The sequence below is a fragment of the Strigops habroptila genome, chromosome 2, assembly GCF_004027225.2.
Source record: "Strigops habroptila isolate Jane chromosome 2, bStrHab1.2.pri, whole genome shotgun sequence".
Taxonomy (NCBI): domain Eukaryota; kingdom Metazoa; phylum Chordata; class Aves; order Psittaciformes; family Psittacidae; genus Strigops; species Strigops habroptila.
The window spans coordinates 103,713,920-103,729,434 of NC_044278.2; the positions used below are offsets into that span (position 1 = coordinate 103,713,920).

General features: G+C 39.9%; 1 protein-coding gene across 6 annotated transcripts in view; it reads left to right on the top strand.

Moving 5' to 3' along the window:
• The window catches only part of SPATA13 (spermatogenesis associated 13), a 116,442-nt gene that overhangs the window by 44,337 nt on the left and 56,590 nt on the right, over positions 1-15,515 (top strand). Inside the window, exon 1 of one of the 6 annotated variants that reach the window (XM_030476862.1) lies at positions 10,924-10,984. The exons of 4 other annotated variants lie outside the window; for them this stretch is intronic. The gene's annotated coding sequence lies outside the window, so the exon portion shown is untranslated. Of the gene's footprint in view, positions 1-10,923; positions 10,985-12,406; positions 12,519-15,515 lie in introns of those variants that run through there. One more of the 6 variants, XM_030476859.1, reaches the window with a different exon arrangement.

Here is a 15,515-nt window from a genome sequence, read left to right on the forward strand (position 1 = left end):
TTATGCTTATTAGAACTATTTAATGTGACTATATCAGAAATACTTATATTTTGTTAATCTTTTAAGATTGTTATTGTAAGCAAATGAGGATGCATTCTTTTTATCTTTTCCCTGCTCGATTAATGATTCCAAATCTTGGAATTTCTACTTTTTTTAAAAAAACCAACAGTGATACAATTGTGGATCAGCAGACAGGTGATCCGGAAGTTTTATATGTCATGAAATAGTGTCATTGTAGTCTATTTAAATCAAAAAGAAGCATCAAAGACATAAGTATTTGTAGGAAGATGAAGGCTCTAGGAGATGACTGCTGTGATATGGAAGACTGCCCCATCTACATGTGTCTCAGCTGAGGGGAAAAGGTCAAGGGCTGTGAGATGGGTTTGAATAAGGCCATAGAGGTTTTTAATTAGAGGTTTTAACAAGCTTACCAACTAGATGAGAATTACAGCTGTGGGTGAGCTCCTGTGGCAGTATAGGGCAGTAGCAGTTATCTTCATGTGCTCTGTGGAGCATGGACAGCTTTTGAATGGCAGTTGTGTAATGAATTGATTTAGCAGGGGCAGGCTCAAGACCCTTTTTTGAAACTTGCAAAAGCAACCTCATCTTCCAGGAAATTAGTGTGTACTTCGCACTGTTGGGGCAGCAGACGGAAAGTCTCCTCATAGAAAGACCTCCAGTTTTATAGCGCAATATAATCAAAGCTTTGCCAAGACAATGTGAATCTTCACCGTGTAGAAGTAGTAGCCCAAATTTCACAACCTGAACTACTGAAATGTTATTTTCTGTCTTCTTGGTCTGATTTAGATTTAAACAAAATACCTGGCAAACCCAATCAATTAGTAAAGTGAAGCAAAAAGAAAAATCACACCAATTTGAATCTGCTGATTCAGATATCTTATTTCTAGATGTGCCAGGTTTATCACTCTATAGAGCTTTAGTAGCTGGCACCACTTACTAAGACAATATAGATTTTATTTTTTTTTTCTGTAGAAAATTGAGACAGTTCTCACCTAGAATATTGTTGAATTGCAAAGTACTGAGACAAGTTTGGAGTCATTGAGTGAATTTGGCTCATGTCATGCACGTTTAGGTCTTACACCATAATAATCTCAGAATTCTGCGATGGATAATTACATACACACAAGAGCAAACATATATATATGATTTTAATGACGAACACCAGGTAGGTGTACGAGGGAGGTAGTGAGAATGTGAAGGGTATTATGGTGTATTGGTTGTAAGTCTTGCTTATATGAATTCCCCAAAGGCAGAGTTTTAATAACTCCTACATGTTAAGCCCTATATGTGTGAGGAGAGGTGTCACTATATATCTCAGGCATTAAGAGTGCCCAGTTGAGTGGCTCTGTGCTGAGCAAGGCAGAGGCTGGAACAGCAGAAGCTTTTCTGCCCTTCCTGCTACGTTCATAAAGACTGTCACATCACATTTTCCTCCCCCTGGATCCCTGATTGATCCCTGAAATTGCATAACCTTCCTCTTCTCACTGTGCACAAGGTATGGCTTCTGTCTCCTGTCATATACTTCTTTATGGCACAAGATTCCTCTTCACTTGAGGCAAAGCTCCCCATCTTTCTCTCAGCTAATCTCGCCTTCAGATTTGACTGTAAAATCTTATCAAGTTCAGAATCAGACTAAAGAGTCAATTAATTTCCCAGGCAACCCTGCTCCTCTTTTTTAAATATAAGCATCACATTTTCTATTCTTCAGTCACACAGTATCAGTCTGTATTTGAAACACTTGTTAAACATCCTAACACATGAAATGTCTTTTGGTTACTACTGTGTTCTCAAAGAGAGACAGTCCTTTGTATTATTTGGCCTTTTGAGAATTTGGTTTTAGTAGTGTTCTTGAAGTATTAACACTGTATGTAGGTATGTGGTCCTGGAGGAGTTGTTCCACTCATACTAATTGCACTATTTTGCAGAGAAGAAAATGGTTTACAGGACTGAACCCCAAATTTGTATCAGTCAAATACAACAGTGGTTCACTAGGAACACAAAACATGGCTTACTTTTGCTCCCAAAATTGTCATTACATGAAGCCATGCTTACAGATAATAATATGTGTAATTGTGATAAAAAGAGTTACTTAGCACAATTTTAATCTAGCTCCAAGCAATACTGAAATGCAATTTCACCAGCCAGTCTGTTGAGCAAAGTCTCCTAAATCTGTGTGTACTTATACTGCTGGCACATAGTGCCAAATTAACAAGGAAAACACCTACATCATTAGAAAGAATTATATGTCTGAGAGATTACATCATTTAACATTCCTGTCTCTTTCCCTTCTTTGTCTCCTTGGAAGGAAACTGGAAGGGAAGGAGAATGTCATAACTTTTGCTAATGTAAACCACCAAAAAGATTCGGAAAATTCAGCTTTGTCTCATATTCCCATCCAGGACACTTAATCTTTGAACCAGTAAAGTTTTTTAGTATTGATCTCACCACGGGTTCCACAGCAATCTTTGATTTTGAATTGCGATAGATTTTGAGTATGTTTTATGAGAAGTTTTTAATCTAAGTGGTGTGACCATAAATGGAGACACGACTGTACTGAAAAGCTTGGTTTGATTAGTCATTGGGTCTAACAGTCTTACATTTGAAGGCAATGAAAAGTTATTTCCATTGATGTACTGCAAGTGGGAACCCAGAGTATGCTTTGTTTTCTGTACAGACCACGATGTGCTGTTATGAGGATGGCAGCAAGAGATAACTTTCTAGCAGAGTGGGATATGTGAAGGCCAAGATTGGCAAGATAAACGAATAGTTGTAGAAGATGATGGAATTCCAGGAAGGGAAAAGACATGACTATTGAGAGCTAAATGGATAGGCTGCAAACGGAAACTGTCCAAAACACATAAGTGGTATGACAGAGAACAGCTGAGCTTTTAACCTCTCCTAGAAGGTATTGCCACATTTCCAAGTTCTCAAAACTGCTTTATCAAGGCACTGTGACATAGCGTGTTTAATGCTCCCTGTAATTTACAGAGATATAATTATTATTTACAAAGAAATAATTATTAGTTCATTAGTTAAATGCATCCCAGAATGCAAAGAGTTACTAATAAAAAAGAGATTAAAGTGTTTTTCTCTTTCTCTTAGGGACACATTCATGTCAAAGTACCATTAAACAGAAAACCATTTTTTGCACAGCATTAAAGAAGTCACCAGAGAACTGGAGAATATCCCGCTCTCCTAAGTATGCACAGAAATTTTCATTTGGGAAGTAGAAAGTGAATTGAGCAGTAAGAATGCACAAATTCACTCACATGCTTGACAGATATTTGGTATATTATGGCATTTATCTTGCAAGAGGTTGGCCCTTATGCACTCTTGCACATCTATGTTCTAATGGATCTGTTTCTAACATCTGCATAGATTTTCTAGTAAAATTTGCTGAAGTAATTGAGTCTGAGGTTCAGATAAAGAGATGAGGGGTATTCAACAGACAAGAACTCCAGGAAAAGCCTGGTATCTACAGTGCCAGTAGCTCATTTATACTGGCAAATTCAGTCCCTGTTAATATGTACAGCTTCCTCCAAGCTGCCTGTTCACTCTGAGCAGGAGGAGGTGAGAGATTAACACTCAGACAGCGTCACTTGTGTCTGAGATGCTTCTGTGTTACATCTTTCCTGCATGTCTGAGAGTCAGTTGGAAAGTGTCTGACCTGTGATTGTAATGGAGCCTGTGAGACTTCAGCCACTACCTTCAAGGCAAGACTCACCCTTGATCTCATGCTGGATTTTTCCTAGATAATCAGAATGTCATATTTGGCATTTCTGGGGTTTTTTTCGTATTTCTTTCTGTTATGCAAATACTTTATGCTCCCCGAAAACATATCAGATTTTATCAATTATGTTAAACAAATCAACACCACTAACTACACTGTAACCTGGCTTTGCTTCTACACAGGGCCTTCCATACATATGCTGCTGGCAACAACCATTGCTTTTTGGAGACCAGCTTTCCCACTGCCGTGTGCACAGGTAGCATCAAGTAAGAGTTAATTTGGTGTGCAAGAACCAGCTGTCTCATATAAATTCAACTCATTTCTTTCATTAACCCAAACCATCCTATTGGAGTAGGCCATTGAACTCTAGCTAAAATGACCTTGATTTGCCTCCTCGGCATCAGCTGCATCCTGCTAGATTTAATAAGTAAGTAATTCATTCTTTATCTTGGTCAGCTTTCTTCATTTGTTTTCCTGATTAAATTATGGAGCAGAGATTTTCATAAATCATCCCAGTGGTTTCTATTTCACTTGTATTCTACGGCTCTAGATTAAACTTCCCAGCACTGCTTACGTATTCTGAAGTTCTTCTCTTTCATATGTCCTCCATTTCCTTGAATGAGAAAATAAAGAAGGCTTTTATGTACAGGGGCCAGTAGGAAATAAAAGTCAGTTGTAATATTCAAAGTTCAGATGTTCAAGAGCTCACCCAGCTACCTACCTGAGGCAGGACAGGTACACTGCAGCAGCTGCTGAGCTTAACCTGCATATTTTGTCAGGCGTTTCCTTCTTTCTAATGAAGGAAACTTCTCTACAAAACCTCCTGAATTCATTTTTACCATGCTTAGCATTTCTATGATGAGGAATGTACTTCCTTATTCTCTTGTATTTTTGTCTAGCTCTTAATTATGGTAATCGCATGTTCTACTTGCATATGGAAGAACTGAAGCTAAGAACTTCAAATGAAGCCAGACTCTGCCTCTGCATCAATACTGTTGCAGAGACTGAATTGCAACCCGAATGCTTTTTCTAAGAAGCAGATAACACTGTCTCTGCGCAAACAACATGAGCATAATGGTTCAGCCAGTTAACAGACTAAATCACCTTAATAATTATAATGATGATGATGATAATACTAACAACAGTAGTAAGTATTATAATAATAGTGATGATGATATATTAGGTTGCACCAACTAGAAAAATAAAATAAATGCAAAAGTTTTAAAGATAAATCTTGTAGAGAAACCTTGTTTAAAATAAAGTTCCTGACTGATACCATCAGTTTGGGAAGTGGATGACTAATGGGAAGAGTTTGACTGCTTACGATACTATAAAATTTATGTCTGAAAGTTGGCTTTTCTAGGTTACTGGGTTCCTGCAAAGTCCTGTCATGGAACTTCAAATTCACTCAGAGCTGAAACAATTTTCTTTTCATCTTTGTCACTTCTTGTCCTTGCCTATGACAAAGGTCAGCATTTTTAAGTACAGTGATTTGGAACTCTTTGAAGTAAGCTGTTGCCTTGTTCCAGTGTGTTAATCAGGACCTTGTAATTAAAAGTAACCTCCCAACAATGAACCAAGGGCTTCATGGTTCCTTGGCATGCTGAGTGGGTTGTTGCCGTGTTTTTAAAACATTTTTATGTTTCTGATGGAACAGCTTAGCTATCCAGGAAGAAAATAGCCAAGCTGGCTAAATACCTCACAGTTACACACTTCCGTAACACACTAGAGAAAAGGTTAACGTGGAACGTGATACTTCCTGGTGCACTGGCTGCTGAGAGAGGAACAATGAATTTTGGGAAACTGGTGGTGTTCATCAGCAAGGCTCTGACTTTCCAGCTTGTAAAAAAGTTGAATGAGTTAAATATGTTACTTAAAATCTGAACGACAGCATAAAATACGAGTAGCATGCAGAGAAGCTAGATCAAGAACAGCATGCTTTTAAGGAATTATGTATTATGTGTTACAGTCATTAAGATTGTTAAAAAACCAGGAATCCCTCCTACTGGTACAAGAAGCAACTATGACCATCATTTAAATATTTGGGCAATAGTCCAGAAACCTAATTTGCATACCTGTCTATACGTCTTCCTGCCTTTCCCATTCTCTCCCGGAAACCCATCCTTCCTGTTTGTTACTTCACCTATTTCAACACTCATGTCTGTGAGGCTGGAGGCACCCAGCTCTCAGCACCCTCCGGCAGGACTAGGTTTTCAAACCTAGACACAGCATCACCTGGGCAGGAGATTAAAATTAAACCAAAGGGAATACACTTCAGTCAAGGTACAAATTAATTTTGAGAATTCAGTGAAATACAAAGATGTATGTTTTGGAAGCAAAAGAATTAGTGAAAATAGAAAGGAACCAGGAAAATTCATGGAAAAGTGCCCTAACAGAGCTAGAAAATAGTGTATACTGCATGAAGCCTCTAAGAAGACTAAACTTTAGATTGCCAGAAGAAGGGCAAGTAAAATAGAGGGAAAAATTTTATGTATTTGTCTTGTTTCTTATTCCTCCTAAAGCCAGATGAAGGCAAACGAGTTGCTTAGATGGCTTTTTGGTTCAATCTAATGTGGTAAATCCTACCTAACAACTTTCTCTTGAAAACGAGATTCAGAAATCTGGCTCAAAATCTTGTCCTGGATTTTTCACTGTTCATTTCCAGTGTATCTGGTTCTAATTTAAATATTGACAACTCATCTGGTATCTTTTAAAATAGATATATTTCTTATATTTTATCAGCTGCACTTTAACATCAGTGTTAAATCTCCCATACCACTGATTGATAGTACTGAAGAGATAATGTCCTTGATGAAGGTTCTACAGTCTTCCTTATGAAACAAGGTCTTATTGTGGAAGAATACACATAAGCAGGTTTTGCTTTTATGGATGTAATCTGTTGCATGTTTTCTGTGTGACGGCATGAGAAAAAGAAAGAGGGAGAGAGAAAATTGTAGGAACCTTTTCATCTTGTTGCAAAGAAATCAGACTTTCAGGGCAAAGGACAGTGGTGTTTTTGTATACTGACAATAACACTGTCAAAGCAGTATTACTCCCAAGTCCTACAGAGAACGTTCCTGTGCTGAGGACTCAGTACATCGGTTTACCTCAGCAGCAGTGAGGTACTCAGGTCTTGGGCTGAGAAATTAATCTTCTCAAAGGCTTTAAAATATTGTTAAAAATAAAGCAGGATCACTGAAAACATCTTTTTAGGTGGTGGCTGTTAATCTGCTCGCCGCTGCATCTCGTGTCCAGGCCTAATTGCCTTGTACGACCTGGTGATGAATTGGTCTTATGAATGGTGTTGTGTTTGGATTACTTTGCAATTGCTAACCTAAATATTTGTAGGGAGGATTGCCCTTCTTACAAGGCCTGCTTTGTATTGTGTGGAGTTGTTAAGATTGAGAAGCCTTAATGTAACCGATATAGCAGCATGCAGATGTGCCTACTATTTTCTTCCTTTTTTTTTTTTTTAGTTTCTTTCTTTTTGTTGTTTTTCTGTGTTCTGACTATAGTAAAAGTTATGGCATGAACTGATGGTAAGTGAACTGTTATTCTATTTTTCTGTTTTCTAATGAATTTCGAGCTAATTAAAAGTACTCAGTGAACATCCTTGAAAGCCACCTCTTTCATTTACAGAGTATACACAGCATGGGAAACATGCTTTGTTTTATTAACATGCCTAAACTCAGGTCACCAGTGTGGACATACTACTCCTTGCAGTGTGTTTAGTGTCCAAGCCTTCTTAAGCCTTCTTTATATTGATTGAGACTGCTGGCCGTGTTTGTAAAAAGTAATAGTAGTTTCCAGAGAGACAATGGTCCTCTGGAAATGTAACAGATTTCCAACTAGTAGCAATCAAGGGCAGAAATTCTGCAGCTACCATGATTTTACCAGATGCTAAACCATCACAGGCTTGAAATCCTGGATGTCAAAGGGAACTTAAACCATTCACGTGCCTGCCAGAGGGACAACATAGCAGGGCACAGGCAATCCAGGAAGTTTCTGGAATGCATAGATAGAGCATAACTTCCTAACACGGATGACTGAAAAGTCAATGAGGAATGACACTCTGCTGGACCTCCTTATGCTTCTAAACAAGATCTAGTTGAGGATGTGAAGTCTAGGAGAAGCTTTGGCTGCAGAGACCAATAGTGATGGAGTACAAGATCCTGAGAGAAGGAAACAGGACAATAGCAGGATCACAGCCCTGGGCTTCAAGAGAGCAGATTTTGGCCTTTTCAGGAATCTACTTGGAAGAATCCCATGGGAGAACATCCTGGAGAGAAGAGAGCTGATTAACTTTCAAGAATCACTTCTTCCTCCAAGCTCAAGAATGGTCCAGTTCAACAAGCAGAAAATACAGCAAAGATGGCAGGAGGCCTGCATGGATGAACAAGGAGCTCCTGATGAGCTCAAACATCAAATGGAAGCATACACGACTGTATTTGGTTTACATTGCAAGGTTTTGGCAGTGGAGCAGGCATCCACACTACCATGTGGAAAGGAACACCCTGGAGCAAACGGATATTTCCTGAAGTAACTGCAGTCCTTTGAGAGCCCACACAGGAGTAGGTTTTACTAAGAGAAACTGCAGCCCATGGAGGAACCATGCAGGAGGAGGCTGATCCTGGAGAACTGAAGCCCATGGAGATGATCCATGCTGGAACAGTTCTCAAAGGACTGCAGCCCACGGAAAAGACCCAAGCTGGAGCAGGGGAAAAGCGTGAGGAGGAAGGAGCAGCAGATGCCAGCTACAATGGACTGACCAGAACTGACCACTGTTCCCCCTTCACCTGCATTACTTGGGCAGAATCAGTAGAAGAGCGTGGAACGAAGGAATTAAGCTGAGCCTGGGAAAACAGAATGGATGGGAGAAAGGTGTTGTTTTAATTTATCTTTGTTTCTCACTATCCAAACCTATTTTAACTGGAACAAATTAAATTAGTTTTCCCCAAGTGGAGTCTGTTTTGACTATGACAGTAATTGGTAAGTGATGTCCCTGTTTTTATCTTGACCTGTGAGCTTTTCTATCTTCTTTTCTTTCTCTGTCCTTTTAAGGAGAAGTAGTGAGAGAGTGGCTGGGTGAGCATCCAGCAGCCAGCCAAGGTCAACTCACCACCAAGAAGTAAAAGCAGGGGCAGGTGACCTAGCAGGAATGCAGAGACACTGCCCAAGCACGCAGAAATGGGGTTAGAAAAAGCAAAACCCATTGGGAATTGAAACTGGTGAGAGACATAAGGGACAACAAAGAAGGCTTCAACAGGCGCATCAGTGGTAAAAGGAAGACAGGAGAAAATGTAGGCCTACTGCTGAATGTGGCAGGGGACCTGAAGACAAAAGCTATGCAGAAGGCTGAGGAGTGCTTTCTTCACCTTGGTGTTTGGTAACACCAGCCTTCAGGAATTCCAGGCTCTGAGTGGGAACACATGGAGAAAGGAAGACTTTTCTTCAGTAAGGATCAGCTCAGGGAACATTTAAATAAATCTGAATGCACAAGTCCATGAGACTTGATAGGATGCACCTATGCGGGCTGAGGGATCTGGCTGACGTCATTGCAAGACCAGTCACGATGATCTTTGAATGGTTATAGTGACATGGGGAGGTTTCTGAGGACTGGAAGAAAGTAGTCACTCCCATCTTCAAGAAGGGTAACAAGGAGGATCTGGAGACATACGGGCTAATTAGCCTCAGCCCAGTCCACAGGAAGGAGGCAGAGCACATCTTCCTGGACCAGATGATCTCCAGAGGTGCCTTCCAACCTCAACCTATTCTGTGAATAGGTACTCACATCTAACATATAATTCTGCTACACTCTACCCAATTGGACATTTGTTCAGTTTCTGTGCTTAAACCTCAGTAAGCCAGATATTTATATTTGCCTCGGTAGTGATTTGAAACCTCTTTGTCACAATTTCAGGCAGTAAAAATTGTTTTGGGACAAGGAAGTTGTTTTCCATTAAGATGTATTTGCCCTATTTCTGCTTTGACTTGTGTAGGTAACATAACATAAACCCCTAAATCTCACTGATTTTGGACAAATATGCTTTCATACTTTACAGTAAAAACCTGGCTAAGCCAGCATAGAATGGAGGATGTACAGTGCAGTATTGCACTTCTGAAAATGAGGTCATTATGCCTGGATAGTTCTGATTTCCTGGTAATTTTGAAGCAGTTTATTCTGACTGGGTGATTCTTGGCCTTCTGTAGGTTTCTCTGGCTGTTTTGGTTGCTTCTGCCCTAATGAACTCTTGAGATTTGCATTAAATAATTATTTTTATACAAGTTTGCTCTGCTGATTGTTCTTAGTTCTGGGGATTATTCTCCATAATACTTTTCACCAAAACCTGAACACTGCTTTTGTATTTCGACTACTTCACATTTTGGATGTCAGCATTTCAAATCGCCAGATCAAAATCTGAGATGCTCAAAATGTAAGGAGAAGTCTGAAAAAAACCCTGTAAATACTATAACAGGCTTCATACACAGGAAAAGTTTAACTTACCCAAGTTTGTAAAGTACTTGGAGATTCTGAGATTGCAGGTACAATTCAGGTACAAATATAATGGGCTATTGTCCTCCAAGCAGGAACCTCACCAAGATATTTCAGTTACTGAGTTGCCAAAACTGGACTGGACTTTGCCACTAGTCTTGCCAGGAAGTTAAGAGTCATATAGCTCTCTAAACTTCGGTCTGTCTCCTATGACAGCATCTAATATTCTAAGCATAAGCATGGTTTCATGGGCAGGAATACCAGAAACTGCAAGAAAAGGCATTTATCACATTTGTGTCTTTGTTGTTCATTATTTTTATTTTTCCTGTGTGATCTGAATCCCAATTATTCTCTTTGCAATCGTGAAGCATAATCTGGAGATTGCCTCATGACAAGTAGTATTATTTGATTTTCAGTTTCTCCTAAAATTTCAAACCACCAAGCACGATGTGGTATTTCTTCACTTCATCCCTCCCAAGACCATGATCAAATTCAACATTCATACGGCAGCATCCTAGATGAGCATTCATGCTGAGTGACGTGAAACTAAGAAAATTACTTGGATTTAGCCTTTAAGATAATCTTTACTTAAAGATTTATAGAAACAGAGGAAAGTCCCCTTAGCTTTACTGGACTTTGTATCTGACTCAGAAGGCTCAAAATGTTAAAAGCCCAGCCATGCATGAGAAGCGTATGGCTATGAGGATCTTGCTTCTTCCTTTTCACCAAAGGCTTTGCGAGTAAGTCAGACATTGTGGAGTTGTGGTTCTCTCTCTTTATACTCTCATATAGTTAATTTTCTTGGTACTGAGATTCCAGCAGAGCTTTCAGCTAAAACGAATGTAATTAATAATTGGGAATTCAATAATATCTGAATTTCAAATTATTGCATGAGACATATGAAGCCTTGTACTTCTTTACAAATGATTAATTAGGTTTCGAAAATTATCTTGGCTATGTAAATCTAGTATTAAGGAGACCTGTTGGCATTTCTACTTTTAAGAAATGAATGTAATATTGCCATTAAAAATTCTCCTTGCGATTATTCACAGAATAACTCCAAGAAATGTAAGACAGAAATAAATTTCTCTTTGAACTAGTGTTCTCTTGCATTCACAACTGCAGTTATTCTCCACATCTTGCTACTCTGATTCAGAAAAAATGCAATTGGAAGTTGCTGCTTCTTCTGGGGAGGAAAAGAGAAGATCAAACCACATTCTTGCAGATCTTCTGTTAAATATGACTTTGTCTTCTGTCTAGGGATATGTAGGAGGGAGCTGCACAGGTCCTTTTGACTGGAGAGCACAAAGCCAGGGGCATTCTACATTTCTGTATGTGATGCCAGGCTCTCAGTATAAATGTGGGTCTCCAGTTCAGTGTAGCTTCTCCCCTTGTACACCAGGCAGCAAAAGCAAGGAAGCACAGGTCCCATCTTTCTGATACAGATGTATCTGTATCTGATACCAGATACACAGGTGTGTATCTGGTTTTCTGCACTGTGTTCTTCTGCCACTGGGGTAACTCAGCTCCCCGCCTGCAGTGCTTACTTTCCTGTGGCGCTTTGCAGCTCTCCAATACATAATTATACCTTTGACTTCTGCCTCTTTCATCTGTTACACTGAATGATCAGGCATGGCCAGGTATGATTTTGACATTTGGTTCTGCTGCTGACTCCTGCAAATACTAGAGCTGGGTGCTAAACTTTGGAGGTTTGTTGTCATTTTCATTTTTGTGGATGTGTATTTAGCATGTGCCATTCTGGATCACCCATTTTGTCCACGATGTCAGGTGCAGCGTGCTCGGGGTAGATTCCAACTGATAATAACCAGCTCAGCTCACAGTTTGCACAATGTTTATCTAGAAGTCTTTGATCTCAACTTTAGATTATTTCTTCCTTGACTGCTTAATTTTACTTTCACCAGACACTCCAAACTTTTGCTTTCATATGGTAAATATATAGGAATGCTGCATATGAGACTATTCAGCACGAAGATTTTAATGAAACGCTCCTGTAAACATGCTTGCTTCTCTGTTACAGTTATTCTAAGTGTATGTTTAACTTGCTGATTTCACACACCACTGTGCAGCCATTTGTTATATATTAACTTAAGACTCAATCCCGCAAAGTACTGACTGCTTCTGGATCATGCCAAGTCCCTTTCCCTTCCAGCAACGTATAAGGGCTTCCAGGGCACTCAGCACCTCGCAGGACTGAGCCCTGAATCTGAGCAACAACATCTTCTTTCAAAAGCCAAGCAGGTTTCCTGGAACAAGGTTCGTACTGTAACTCGGCAATATTTTGTGCAATGGAATAAATACATTTAGATTAAATCTAACCCAGAACAACAGATCTTGTAGTTAATGGCTGCTGGAAGATATAAACATGTAGGTATAGAAGATGGTAATTACATTTTACAATTATGGCTTTATTAGTTGTTTCAGTTAAGTGCAAAACCGTGACTAACACTAATCTTTCATGTGCTGGCTGCAGTGTGCTTTGCCCCTCTGTTGAAGTGTGAGTGCTTTTAGAGTTGCAGATAATTTGTGTAGTTCACCTAGCAAAGCCATTTGGGCAGTATTCATCGCTGAGCTTACTCACTGGACAATGGGGTGCTTTGTGTACTGCTACTTCAAGGGGATCCCACTGGCAGTGGCACTGGAGGGCAGATTCCCTGGCATTACTGCAGATTTCTGGATCCTCCTTGGGCTTACATTTTGGGAAACCAGGAGAAATATTTAGTGGCCAAATGTATCTTAATAAGACCAAGATGGGGTGTAGCCTGCGCAAACTACAGTATTAATTACTACTCTTTCTCTGAAACTTGGTTTGGGAGAAGACTGTGGTGTTGATCTGCATTGTAAATTCAGATGCGTTTGGCACAGAAAAAGTGTTGGAACATACTGTTCCTAAAAAGTTATTCTTGCTGGTTTGTATGCAGATGAAGAGCATAATCTTTCATTGTTTGCAAGGAAAAGGCAATGGCATTTAAATCCCTCCACAAGCAAGGAAAGTGACTTCCAAAAAGGCAGCCCCTACCTTCCCTGTTCAGCATCATGCAATGCTAGGCAAGCAAGGAAGTGCTCTTTGATTTTGGTCCTGGTATCACCTGTAGATGGTGGTAATTAGGAACTAAAAACTAAACCTGAATTTTGCTTTCAGACTTATACTTCACGTTGGCAAAGACCAAGGCACAGTTCTGTTCTAGGGACTGTTGGAAGAATCTCTTTTTAATTCAAATACACCTGTGTCTTAATAACGGTATCTTTTCAAAATAAGCAATGACACTTGGCTTTTGCCCTCACTCCCACAATTTAACTATCAGTTGCGCAGGCAATTATGTGTGGATTATCTCTTGAGTTTGGTGTTATTTTAAGTATGCACCGGTAGAGGATCACATACTTAAACTGTTTGCAAGATCACGACTCTGGTAATGTACTCTAACTGAAATCAGGGTATGAAACTAATATGTAAATAGACTCAGGACTAAGTGACTTGAGGATTGTCAGTTTTCTCAGAGCAATGGCCGTCAAGTTGGCTGTTGTTGCTTTTCTGGGCAATAAGCAAAAAACCCAAACAAAACTGAGCTTTCAGGAGTCTTTAGTAAATCAGAGAGGTTTCTGTGTAACTTTAAGAGCAATTAGCTAAGCTAGCAATACTAAGAAGTTAAGAGTTGTTTACTCATTGAACGAAAGTGGGGAAGTAGGTAGAAGTTTATGGGAACAAAAGTGGACTGCTGAGGCCAGTGAAGTATTTTCCAAAACTTTCAGCATAGGATGAAGGCACCACATGATCCCATGTAAGAATATTGCAGTAGAAAGTAGTCACAAGTACTCAATATCCTCCCTGGGAAAACAGCTCCTGGTTTAGGGGAAATGAGCCTGGGGCTGGTTATATGCTAATTGCTTTTCATTGCTACGTGTTAACAAAGCTGTTTAATACTTGCTGTAAAGCCTGGATTTCACTCTCCTTTCATTTAATACCAGGTTTAATCTGGACTAATAAGCTCTCAAAAGCTTAGAGGTTCCAGTAAAATGAGATTTGGCTAAAAATTACAAGTTGGTTTCTACTAGTAAGTGTTATAGCTTTGGTGCCCTAAGCAATGAGAGAAGTAATACTGGTGAGAAAAGAGAATATGCATCATTGGGATATTGAATGATTTAGTAGAAGTGCTGTGTCTCACTGAAAACCTTAGGAAGGGTTTCTTTCTCCAGAGAGCCTGAACTCCCTCTGTCCACCTTTTCTTAGACTTCAGCACAATTTAAAATGTAATAGTAAATTTTGAATAATTTTGAAGTGTTTATATGATGTACCCTGGCCTGCATCAGCAATAGTGTGGCCAGCAGGGCCAGGGCAGTGACCATCCCCCTGTACTTGGCACTGGTGAGGCCACACCTCAAATCTTGGATTCAGTTCTGGGCCCCTCACTACAAGACAGAGGTGCTGGAGCGGGTCCAGAGAAGAACAACGAAGCTGGTGAAGGGTCTGGAGCACCAGTCTGATGAGGAACAGCTGAGGGAACTGGGAGTGTTTAGTCTGGAGAAGAGAAGGCTCCGGGGGACCTCATTGCTCTCTACAAGTACCTGAAAGGAGGTTGTAGTGAGGTGGGAGTCTGTCTCTTCTTCCAAGTAACAAGTGATAGGACAAAAGGTAATGGCCTCAAGCTGCGCCAGGGGATGTTTAGATTGGATATTAGGAAAAATTTCTTCACCAAAAGGGCAATCAGGCATTGGAACAGGCTGCCCATGGAAGTGGTGGAATCACTGTACCTGGAAGCATTCAAAAACCGTGTAGATGAGGCCCCTAGTGACATTGTTTAGTGGTGGTCTTGGGCAGTCCTGGGGTAAAGGTTGGACTTGATGGTCTTAAAGGTCTTTTCCAACCTAATTGATTCTATGATTCTTTGATTTTGCTTAAGTGTTGAAAAATCAGTATGTAGAATATTGTGCATGGAGCAGGATGGCTGTTATTTCAGTGTTCTCCAGTCTGCAATAGCTATGACTCTGAGGGTTCAACACTGAACAGGAGCTGTTTGTCAGCAGAATGATAGCAGGATTTCTGGTAAATTAAGCATCTTCTCTTGGCCTGGTACGGTGAAATATAAAGCTGATCCTGCAGTCAGCTGAAATTGGCTGGTTATAAAGGTACGCCTCTGACTCTGGTTAAAACAATTATTCTGGAATGTATTTGTTTGTGGCTCTACAGGACTTTCAGAGTTAAAGCTTTCATGTAAACCTTGTCCCTGCTAGGAAAATTACCAGATGCTGACAGGG